The sequence below is a fragment of the Ursus arctos genome, unplaced genomic scaffold, assembly GCF_023065955.2.
Source record: "Ursus arctos isolate Adak ecotype North America unplaced genomic scaffold, UrsArc2.0 scaffold_8, whole genome shotgun sequence".
Lineage (NCBI taxonomy): Eukaryota > Metazoa > Chordata > Mammalia > Carnivora > Ursidae > Ursus > Ursus arctos.
The window spans coordinates 80918790-80929084 of record NW_026623100.1 but is presented as its reverse complement, the minus strand read 5'-3'; positions in this window follow the sequence as shown (position 1 = coordinate 80929084).

Below are 10295 nucleotides of genomic sequence, written 5' to 3'. Positions count from 1 at the left end.
AGGAAGAGAGGGAGGAGGAGGGGTGGTGAAGAAGAGGGCATGATATTTCATTGCCACAGAAAGGTGCCCGATTCCATCCATCAGTCATGGGTTCAGAAAAACGTAGGGGTGGCTTGTTTTCAGACTGAATTTGAACCAGTATTCACACTTAGTTATTGCTAGAAGGAGGCCTAAGACAATCCAGTATAGGAGTGTCCATTTGCACCCCCGTAGAACTGTGCATCTCTGAGGGAAACTGAGGCATGATGTGCAGAGACAGGTGCCTGATGACACCATCCAGCTACAATCCCTGTCCCACAGTCTCCAGGAGGCCTTGGGGGCCTCCAGTGGGTACACGTTTAATCAGTATCTTTCAGAAAGCTTAATAGATTTCTTTCCCTACTTTCAGAGCACGTTATTTCTAGGCTGTGAAAAAGCATGAGGAATTTTACTTTTCAATATACAATATTCTTTAACAACAACAACAACATTCCCGCTTCCTTCAGGCTCAGAGGCCAGTCTGTCCCCCCTTTCTGAGGCCACTGGGCCATGCAGTACCCGTTGAGGATCTAGAGGAAAAACCCCTCCCTTCCAGCCCTGGGTACAAGAGCCAGAGGGCGTTCTATGGCAGGACAGTCACTCACCCACAGCAAGGAAATAATCAATCACAAATCTAATTTTGAGTTAAGTGTTCAAAAGAGGGTGCAGGAGAAATTGGTAAAATGATAAATCAGGCTGGATTTTAAAATAAGAAAAAGAAAGATGAGCCCTGACACAAATTTTCTCTGCCAGATGATTTTTCCGTCTCTCCTGACTCAGTAGAACACAGCAGTCACCCTTCCGGTCCAGCCTAAGCTCTTCGCGCCCCCCCCTCCCCACTCCCCGCCAACCAGGCTGAACTCGGAATCCCACCCCTTGACCATCTTGCAGGGCTTTGCTCTTTACACCTTCCGTCACGTTCCCTCCATCAGCTCCTTTGCCCTCAACCACAGACTTATTCAAATGTCCCCAATCCATTCATTAATTAAAAAAAGAAGAAGAAGAAGAAGAAGAAGGAAGCTCAACCTCCTTTGATTTCGACTTGGTCATCCTCTGCTTCCTTCTTTCTAATTCTAGAAAGACAGTCCAAAAAGGGGAAACCCACGAGCACCAACGGGAGTGAGGCCCACGTAGAGAACTGCCAGGCCAGGGGAGGCCCCTGGGGCAGATGTGCCCTTGTGGGCATCCTGGTGACGGCAGCTTGGGTGACGGAGGTCCACCCTGTGGCTCACTGGGTCTCGTCTCCAAAAGGGCAGCGCAGCCCAGGCGTGGGGCCGCAGGCCAGAGCTCGGGGATGACCTCCCTGGGGCCTGGAGGGCATGGACAGCAGCAGAAGAAACTTGATTGGGGGCGGGACGATGGGGAGGGAGCCCATCAGGAGGTGGTGAAGGGCCCCACCATGGGCTCCCTCCACCATTCTTTATCACACCCAGCGCCCTCTCCAGGTTCCATGCCTCCCCGCCTGGCAGGACCACCGTTTCATTACAGTCTCATCTTCTCAAAGCCCTGGGTTCAGCTGACTGTAACAGAAAACGAAAAGCTTAATGAGCACGGACATGATAATTGCTCATAAATCTCCCCACGCACACATCGGGCACTGGGGAGAGCACGCGGCTGGGGCTGGGAGCCGAGGGGAGGCGGTCGCGTCACAGGAACCTGCGACAATCCCTCTAGGAGTTGAAGAGAGGATGGGAATTAGAAGATCCCTAAAAAAAAAAAAAAAAAAAAAAAAGGAGGAAGTCACACCCCCTCCTATGAACACAAGCCACGTGCGAAGAAAGGATAGATGATCCTGAAATGGGGGGGAAAAAAAGAATATTGGATCTTTAAGAATGAACAAATCAAAAACTCACCATGGGATATCTAGTTAACCATTAGATTGGTCAGGATTCAATGGGAGAAGAACGAAAATGATGCAAGGGCAGGACTTGAGACTTCTAACCCAGATGGTGCTAGAAGCTGAGACAAGAGGCAAGAGCAAATAAATGTTATCGAGACAGCCGAAAGGGCGGACCACCAGGCCTCCAGCCACTGTCCCTTGTCCCCAAATAAGGGAAACCTCCTTGTCACTATCTCTTTACCCAAGACGCCACATCGGGGGGTGTACAGAACGGGGATTTCTTAGCAACGAAATGCCGCATATTCCTCAGCAATACCTTCACATACTGCAAACCTAATTAATTCAAAATCCATCTTGTCTGGTCCCTTGTGCTCTGAATTAATGAGATTTTCATGCAGTCTATCTGGGTAACAGCTTCATGTCCCTTCACTTTCTCAGATGCTCGGAGCCCAAAGGGCCTCCGGTGAGTCCTCCCGTCACTACTGCTGTTTATGGGTGATTTCCCCACGTCTGGGAGTTGAGGGCAGAGGACCCGGGAGGCCGCTGATCACATCATTTTCTGCGGGTCGTCCCGCTCTCTGAGTCGCTCTCAGCCTCACCCCTGGCCTGGTATTTCTGGGCAAGGTTCTCCGCGTGCACCGCTAGAAAGCGGGAAAAGGAGGCTTGCTGGCAGCCGCTGTGCTGACCTGGTCCAGCCTGCTCACACTGGGTGTCCAGGACCCACACACAGACCCCATGCCTCCCTATCCTCCCGCCTGGATCGGGACACGGCCTTCCCCTACTGCCAAGGGGCCGGTTCCCAGCCCCGGATGCAGAACAAGTACAGGGATGCACCGGGGACAGACAGCAGTGTGCACGTGCCTGACTACTTCTCTCTGTGCGGGTGAGTGCAGGAAAGAGGAAACAGTGCAGCGTGGACCTTCTTGAGCTCACTTACCTCCACCCACGGGCTCTCATGACCACCCACACCGCATCCATTTCCTAGAATGTCTTTCTACTTCTTCGCACCTTCCTGTACAAAAAATAAGGGCTGTTCCTTTGCTGTGCCTGTGTCCTAACTTCTCTGAAAAGTTCTCCTGATTCTTACCTAGGAGTGTTCTCTTCTCCTACTGCAGATTACTCTACTTCCAGTATTCCTGATGATTTGTGCCTGTCTTCGAGCTAGACCACGAGCAACTTGAGGCAAGGCCTATCTCTTTTCATCTGTTGCCCCATTGTGGGGCTCAGCGTTGGGAAACACAAATACACTGGACAGACGGTCATGGGCCAGGAAACCGGTGCAGACTGCTCAGGACCACAGAGCTGGGGAGCATCTGGCATTGGGGCCGTCACCAACAGGTGGGACCCAAGGTGGGCATCTCCCAAGGGAAGAGCAGGCCAGATGCTCGGTGCTCCCCACCGATGGTGTGGCCGGGCTACTCCTCTTCATTACCGCACGACACCAGTGGGATTATTGTGTGCTCGTCCACTCCTTCAACAGACCCTGAGCACTTCTGAGAAGTAGGCTTGGGCCAGCTGCTGGGGACAGGGGAGGTAGGGAGCTCAGGATCCAGGGAAAGCCACAGCTTCCAGAAGAGTGCAGGGGCTCAGAGATAGATCAGCAGAGCCTGTCTTGGGGGCACAGAGGAGAGACCCCAAACCCTGCCTTGAAAGAGACAAGAAAGCTCCCCGGAGGAGACGCTCCTAAGCATAAGGAGAAACCCGCCAGATTAGTGCAGGGCCATGGCAGGAGGGGTGCAGACAGAGGAAGACGCAATCCCGGAGGCGAGAGGGCAAGGGTCTTATACCATGGAAAGCCCATGCTGGGTAAAGGGCCATCATCAAGGAAGACCGTACATACGAACTTTAACTCATCACCTGTAGAGAGGTGTGTGTGTGTGTGTGTGTGTGTGTGTGTGTGTGTGTGTCTGCACACACCACATGCAGTGATGTGTGGGTAAGTGTTTAACAACCGGCTGGGGGTGGGGTGCACCCTCATTCGTCTAATTTGCCAATCCCTGTGGTGGACACAGTCCAGCTCCAAGTCAGGAGTTGGGAAGAGATGAGCCCCAGGAGCAGGTGCATTTGGCGAGCGGGAGACGAGCAGTCAGGCCGAGGGTGCCCGCTGTGCAGGTGTGCCTGAGCCGTTTCAGGTTCTTTCTTAAAGGTATATCCTTCCAGAGGACTTACCGATTTTCTTCAAGTGTGAGCCCATTATTTCTGCATGGTATTGTTTCCAGTTCCCTGTTTCTCTTTCTTCCAAGTGGGTTTAGAATCAGAAATGCTTGTGGAGCAATCATAGTACAGGATGCTTTTCACTTTGGCCACTTTCCGTCTCCTTTACAGTCACCTTTCCTCCACCAAATGCAGCTTTTATTTGAGCTACTCCCTTGTGTTCAGTCCAAATTATTCAGCTTAGCTTTCATCGAAAGAGTTCAGGGTTTTTGTTTACACAGGCGGATTAAATATCTTTCCCTCCTAAAATCCCCTTGAAATGACCGTAAAGAAATAGAAGTAAAAGGTAAAGACTCAAAGGGCAAGGAGGGTGGGAGGGAAGACATGGGGAAGAGAGGTCAGGGGAGTGGACAGGGAGTACCAGTGGACACTGGAAGCAGAGAGGCAGGGTGCGGGTGCTAGAAGCAGGCTGGGTGGTGGAAATTTATAGAAGAAGCAATTAGGGAGCTGCCCTGCCCTACCCTCACAAAAGAGTGGGGGTCGGCTCCAGAGGTGCGGGACCAAAAGACCCTAGATCCAGGACACCAGCTGTCCCCAGCTGGACCCCAAGACCTGACCTCTACTGCTCACCCACTTGTACCCACCGGCTTTTGTCCCATGTTTTACTTCAGCTCTTCTTTCCAGCTAATCCCAACTCAAACCAAAAAGACCCAATGGGCATGACATCCATGGTGGAAACTGAAACCAGCCCTCAAACAATAACAGTTGCCTCCACAAAGAGCTCAGGCCAGCCCAGACCACCCAGACTGGTTGGAGCTTAACCCCCGACTCACGCCTGTGGACCACAGAGTGACCGAGCATCCTTTACCTCATTATAAGACTAAAATCCCCACCCGAGGAGGACCATAAGCCTCACTTACATAACATACGATGTATGTAGAGCCATGTTTCCTTAAAGTGCGTGCAGGACATTATGCTCACCTCTACATATGATGATTGGCTTCCCCATCCAAATATTCATCCTAACCCAAAATAAAAGGAACCCATTATGTACCCTTTCTCGGGGAGTCACGGCTTTGGAAGTTATTCCCAGGGATCTCCTTATTTGCTGCAAATAAAGTGTCCTTTGTGCAACAGCTTACCTGGTGTGGTTTCTGTGACTCACCATGGACTGAACTCACGTTGGTTCAATTACCCAGCCACACTAAGGAGACGGTGCTACCCACAGAATCCAGGAACTAAATGAAAGTGTGCCCCCAGAACAAGGAGGCTCCCTACCACCCTGCTCCCTGACTCTGGGAGACCCTTCAATGAATGAGACACCTGGGTGGGTTCCTGCTTAATCAGTGTCAAAACCACCTAAGAACCCACTCCATACACACACACACACACACACATACACACACACACACACACACAGACAATTACACACAGCACTCACACTCACAGGCACCTGGAGAGTGGCCCATCTGCTTGTGTTGTCTAACACTTGCATGTTATTCGACATGCAAGCAACACCTCCCACTAGACAAAAGCCTCTACCAGGAAAGAGAGGAAAGAAGGGAGGGCTGGAGAGGGGGAGGGGAGGGTGGAGGGAGGGAGGGAGGGAGAAAGGCAGAATAGTTATTTCCTCTATTATAACCAATTACCACCAACTTGGTAACTTAAAACAACAGAGATTCATTTTCTCCTTGTTTGGAGGCCAGAGTCCCAAGTCAAGACCATACTCACTCTGAAAGCTGTAGGGGAAGATCCGTTCCTTGGCTCCAGCTCCTGGGGCCCCAGGAGCTGCCTGGCTTCCTCACTCAGTCTCTGTCTCCGTCCTCCCCTGGGCTTCCGCTTGTCTCTCCAGGTAGCTTCTAAGGACGTTATCACTGGATTTAGGGCCACACAGGTAATGCAGGATGACCTTGTCTTGAGACCCCTAACTTAATAACATGTGCATAGACCTTCTTTCCACATCAAGTAACAGGGTCCAAGGGTCAGGATCTGGACATATTTGTTTTAGGGCCACTGTTCAACCCCCTGCAGAAAGAAAGATGGGAAGAGGGAAAGAAAAGGACGTTAACAAAAAGAGAATGAAAACCGAGAGAAAACCAAAAACAAGTACAAAAACTATTCATTGCCTGTGATAAAGAAGATATTGCAGATATTACCTCCATGAAATAAGAACAGAAGGTGATAACAAAAGGGGGAGTGTACAGCATGTAAACATACTGTTTAGAGCAATATGGCTCCCGACGGCCGAAACGAGAAGCAACCCAATTGACCATCAAGGGATGAATGGATCGACAAAATGCCGGCTATACACACAATGAAACACTACTCAGCCTTGGAAAGGAAAAAGGACATTCTGACCCATGCTATAGCACGGAAGACGCTTGAGGACATTGTCTAAGTGAAATTATCCAGTCACAAAGGACAATAGGATATGATTCCAACTTAAATGAGCTGTCTAGGTCAAATACAGAAAGAATGGAGAAAGCAATTACTAGGGGCACCTGGGTGACTCAGTTAAGCGTCTGACTCGTGATTTCGGCTCAGGTCATGATCTCAGGGTCAAGGGGTCAAGCCCTACGTCCTCAGCAGGGTGTCTGCTTCAGGAGTCTCTCTGTCCCTCTTCCTCTGCCCCTCCCCTTGCCCTCGTGCACATGCTCTCTCTCTAAATAAACAAATAAAATATTTAAAAGAAAGTAAGAAACAAAGAAAGAAAGAAACAAACAACGAAACAAACAATGAAACAAACGAAGAAAGAAATTAATTTCCAGTGGCTAGAAGAGACTGGAATGGGGAGTTGGGGGAAGAATGGGAACAGTTTCAATTTTGCAAGATGAAAAGACCTTTGGAGATTGCTTTGGGTGCATAACAGTGTGAATACACTTACCGTGACTGAACGAGACATTGAGAAATGATTACAATAGTAAATTTTATCTTATGCATTATTTTGCCACAATTAATTTTTTTTAATTTCATAAAAGGGAGGGCATTCAGAGAATACAGAGTTTAGATACTAAACATATGATAGGTGAAACTGAAAATTTATCAGAAACACTCAGATCATTTGTTTTCGTAGTTAGCTCGAGAACCCACAGTTACACACCACACTTTCTCGACCAGCCTGGGTCACGGTGCCCAGAGAAAGAGGACTAGAAAATTAAAGCATAGAATCTGCAACACAGAAAATACAAACTGGTGTGGAAAGCCTGACAGTGGGCCTAAAAATGAGGTCTCACGTCATCAGAAAGATCCTGAGAAGGCACCGAGCACACACCCTTTCAGCTTCAAATATCAACTTCGATGTCTCCATCACTTGAAACTCATCAGACTAGGTCTCTGAATTTTAGTGCAAAAACCATGGTGTCAGGATGGAGAGGGACAGAGGGAGAGTGGTGTGCCCCCAAAACAGGCAAGAAATGAAGCATGGGGCTGGAGCTGACATCCTGGGGTGCCCAACACCTGCTTCTGACTTCTGCTCGAATTGGAAATGTTTCCTGAAAAGGCTGGAAATTTGGTGGAAAAAACAGAAAAGAAAGAATGTGAAAGTAGAAAACTGCCCTTTGAGACTTAGTTCTTTTAACCTTTTCTCCAAATTTGCACTCTTTGACCTTTTCACAAGCCCAGGGAAATGACACGCTGATGCCACACATCATGTGCGTGGTGGGCTCCGTTCGCCCAGAGGGGACAGGACATGGTGTGACGTCGTGGTCACCGTGCCCGCTCAGGCGTGCAAAGCCACCAGAGCCTGGGCTAGCCCGTGCAACATCACAGCTCCCCTGTACTGAGCACACTTCAGATACGTTAAGTTAGGTGAGCACTTCCTAATAATTCTCAAAACAAACTTGGAAGGCAGATATTATTAGCTTTAGGAATCTCAAATTCATCTAAACGGCCTTCTAACCGATCTGACATTGACATTCAGACAGGTTAAGTAATTTGCTAATTTCCCACCAGCTCAAAAAAGGCAGAAGTGGGATTCCTTGCAGATCTTTCTGAATTTGTATCTCTCCTGCCACCCCTCCCCCCCCCCCCATTTGTGCTTCTCCTGCAAAGCCCAGCTCTTTCCAGCTATGGGTTTCAGCCTGGCCCCGGGGCAGGGAGAATTCGCACCAACATCCATACTTCTTTTTTTTTTTTTCTTTTTTTTTTTTTTTTAAAGATTTTTATTTATTTATTTGACAGAGATAGAGACAGCCAGCGAGAGAGGGAACACAAGCAGGGGGAGTGGGAGAGGAAGAAGCAGGCTCACAGCAGAGGAGCCTGATGTGGGGCTCGATCCCACAACGGCGGGATCACGCCCTGAGCCGAAGGCAGACGCTTAACCGCTGTGCCACCCAGGCGCCCAACATCCATACTTCTTATGCAATTTTATTATAGTTGGCCTGGAAACCTTCAGAGCCCTGGAGCACTGGCAAATTACAGCTCAGTAGACTGCAGATGAGAGAGACAGAGATAGAGAGACTGAGAGACACAGAGAAAGAGAGAGATGAATTCATTGATATTTTGGGTTTTTGACAAAGAGAAAGTAAACAGTGCCTCTTTGTGTGAAAGTTTCATGTCCCCTCAGTGTGTGGAGATGTCATCTGTGCCTTCCCCCGCCCAGGCTCTTGGCCCACCCTCCCTGGAATTGGATGCGCCCCCCCCCCCAGCCAGGAAACCTGCCCCAGGCTGCAGTTGGCACTGCCGAAGTGGGCCAGCTGGGGCAGCCGGGCGCTCCACATGTCCCCAGCCCCTGCCAGCCCTGGAAGCTCCACACGGGGGCACAGACGCCCTCTGCTACACCCCCTGCTCCCTTAGTTCCTGTCACAGAGGATGGGCCTGCTGCCCCTCGAGCATGTGTTTACTTGCTCCTGGGGTGTGCCAAGACAAACCCAGGTGGCTTCTCATTGCTGATGCCTTGCCCTGCACTTCCGTCTCCCCACCGCGGGTGAGGAGGTCCTGGAAAACCATGGCATACGGTGCGCACGGTGTTGGCCACACTGGCCTCGGTCAGAGACAGGGAGAAAGGCTGAGATCTCAGAATGTCACCGCTGGAGGTGCCCCGGGGATCTTCACTTCCTGGGGTTTGAATACTGGTCACCGGGGAAACCACAGATGTTAAAGAGGCAACGCAGAGCGCTGTGGGCTGGAGGGGGAGCAGAGGACTCAGACACCTTCCGGCCCCTTCCCTTAGGAAGCTCCCCAGCCACCCCCGCAAAGCAGAGGATGAGGCCACAGATCTAACCAAGCCTCTTGATCCCACTCATGAGAAAACAGGCCCCTGAAGAAGAAAGGCTAGCCAGGAGACACACACTGACTTTCGGCGGAGGATAGCCTCTCCATAGGAGTCTGGATCCCCGTTGTTTCGGACAAATTCCCTCATCCAAACGAGATTCAGCGCAAGGTGGCCTTCTCACTAGGTCACCTACTGCCCACTTGGGCATGTCCTTCAGGTCACCTTCCTCTCCTTAACCTCGCTTGCCCCTCCACCAAGCTGCTTCTTCATGTGTGTAAATTCACATTTAGATGGAGAACATGGTCCATTTGCTAAGGTACATTTCGGTAAGTGACAAATTCCAGAACGGCAGTGCATTAGTTACAACCAATTAGGAGGAAATTATCACTGTAAAGTGCTCCTATCCGCTGCACTGGGACAGAAGCCAACATGTAGCATTTACTAAGTCTTACCTCATCAGGCTCTGCAGACAGTGGAGAGGTTTAAATCCAATCCAATAAAATATTTGATGTAAAGACTAAGTCTGTAGGACTATAAATTCCAGTTAGTGGACCAGAAAGAGGTGACTTCATAGAGCCATACATCACTCACCTCTCCCCGCCGTTACCGACAGCAACAGATGTTGGAAAACGTTGCTATTTAGAAGATACAACAAGACACGTTCAAGTCCGGGCACTGCCACTTGAAAGCCGTGTGATCTGGAGCTCCTTCGTTCTGTCGTGTGCAAAACAGAGACCATTATACACACATACCTTGTTGGACTTAAAATGGGTAAAACTTGCGGAGACTCTACCCAGCACATAGTAACTTCGATCAGCGGCAGCTACTATCGCTGTTAGTGTTTCCTACACGGCCGTGGTACTGCTTAATACTTGTTAAAGCAAATATGTATCATTGCCGTAATAAACAGAGTATTTAGTGCCTTGTATATGCCAAACACTTGAGTACATCTTAGGTAGATTTCAAAGACTTGCAAAATGTAGCTCTTACCATCAAAATAATTCACGAGATGGGTGAAGAGAAAAATAAACACATATTCCAAAACCAAAATAATTTCAAATGGATTAAAAA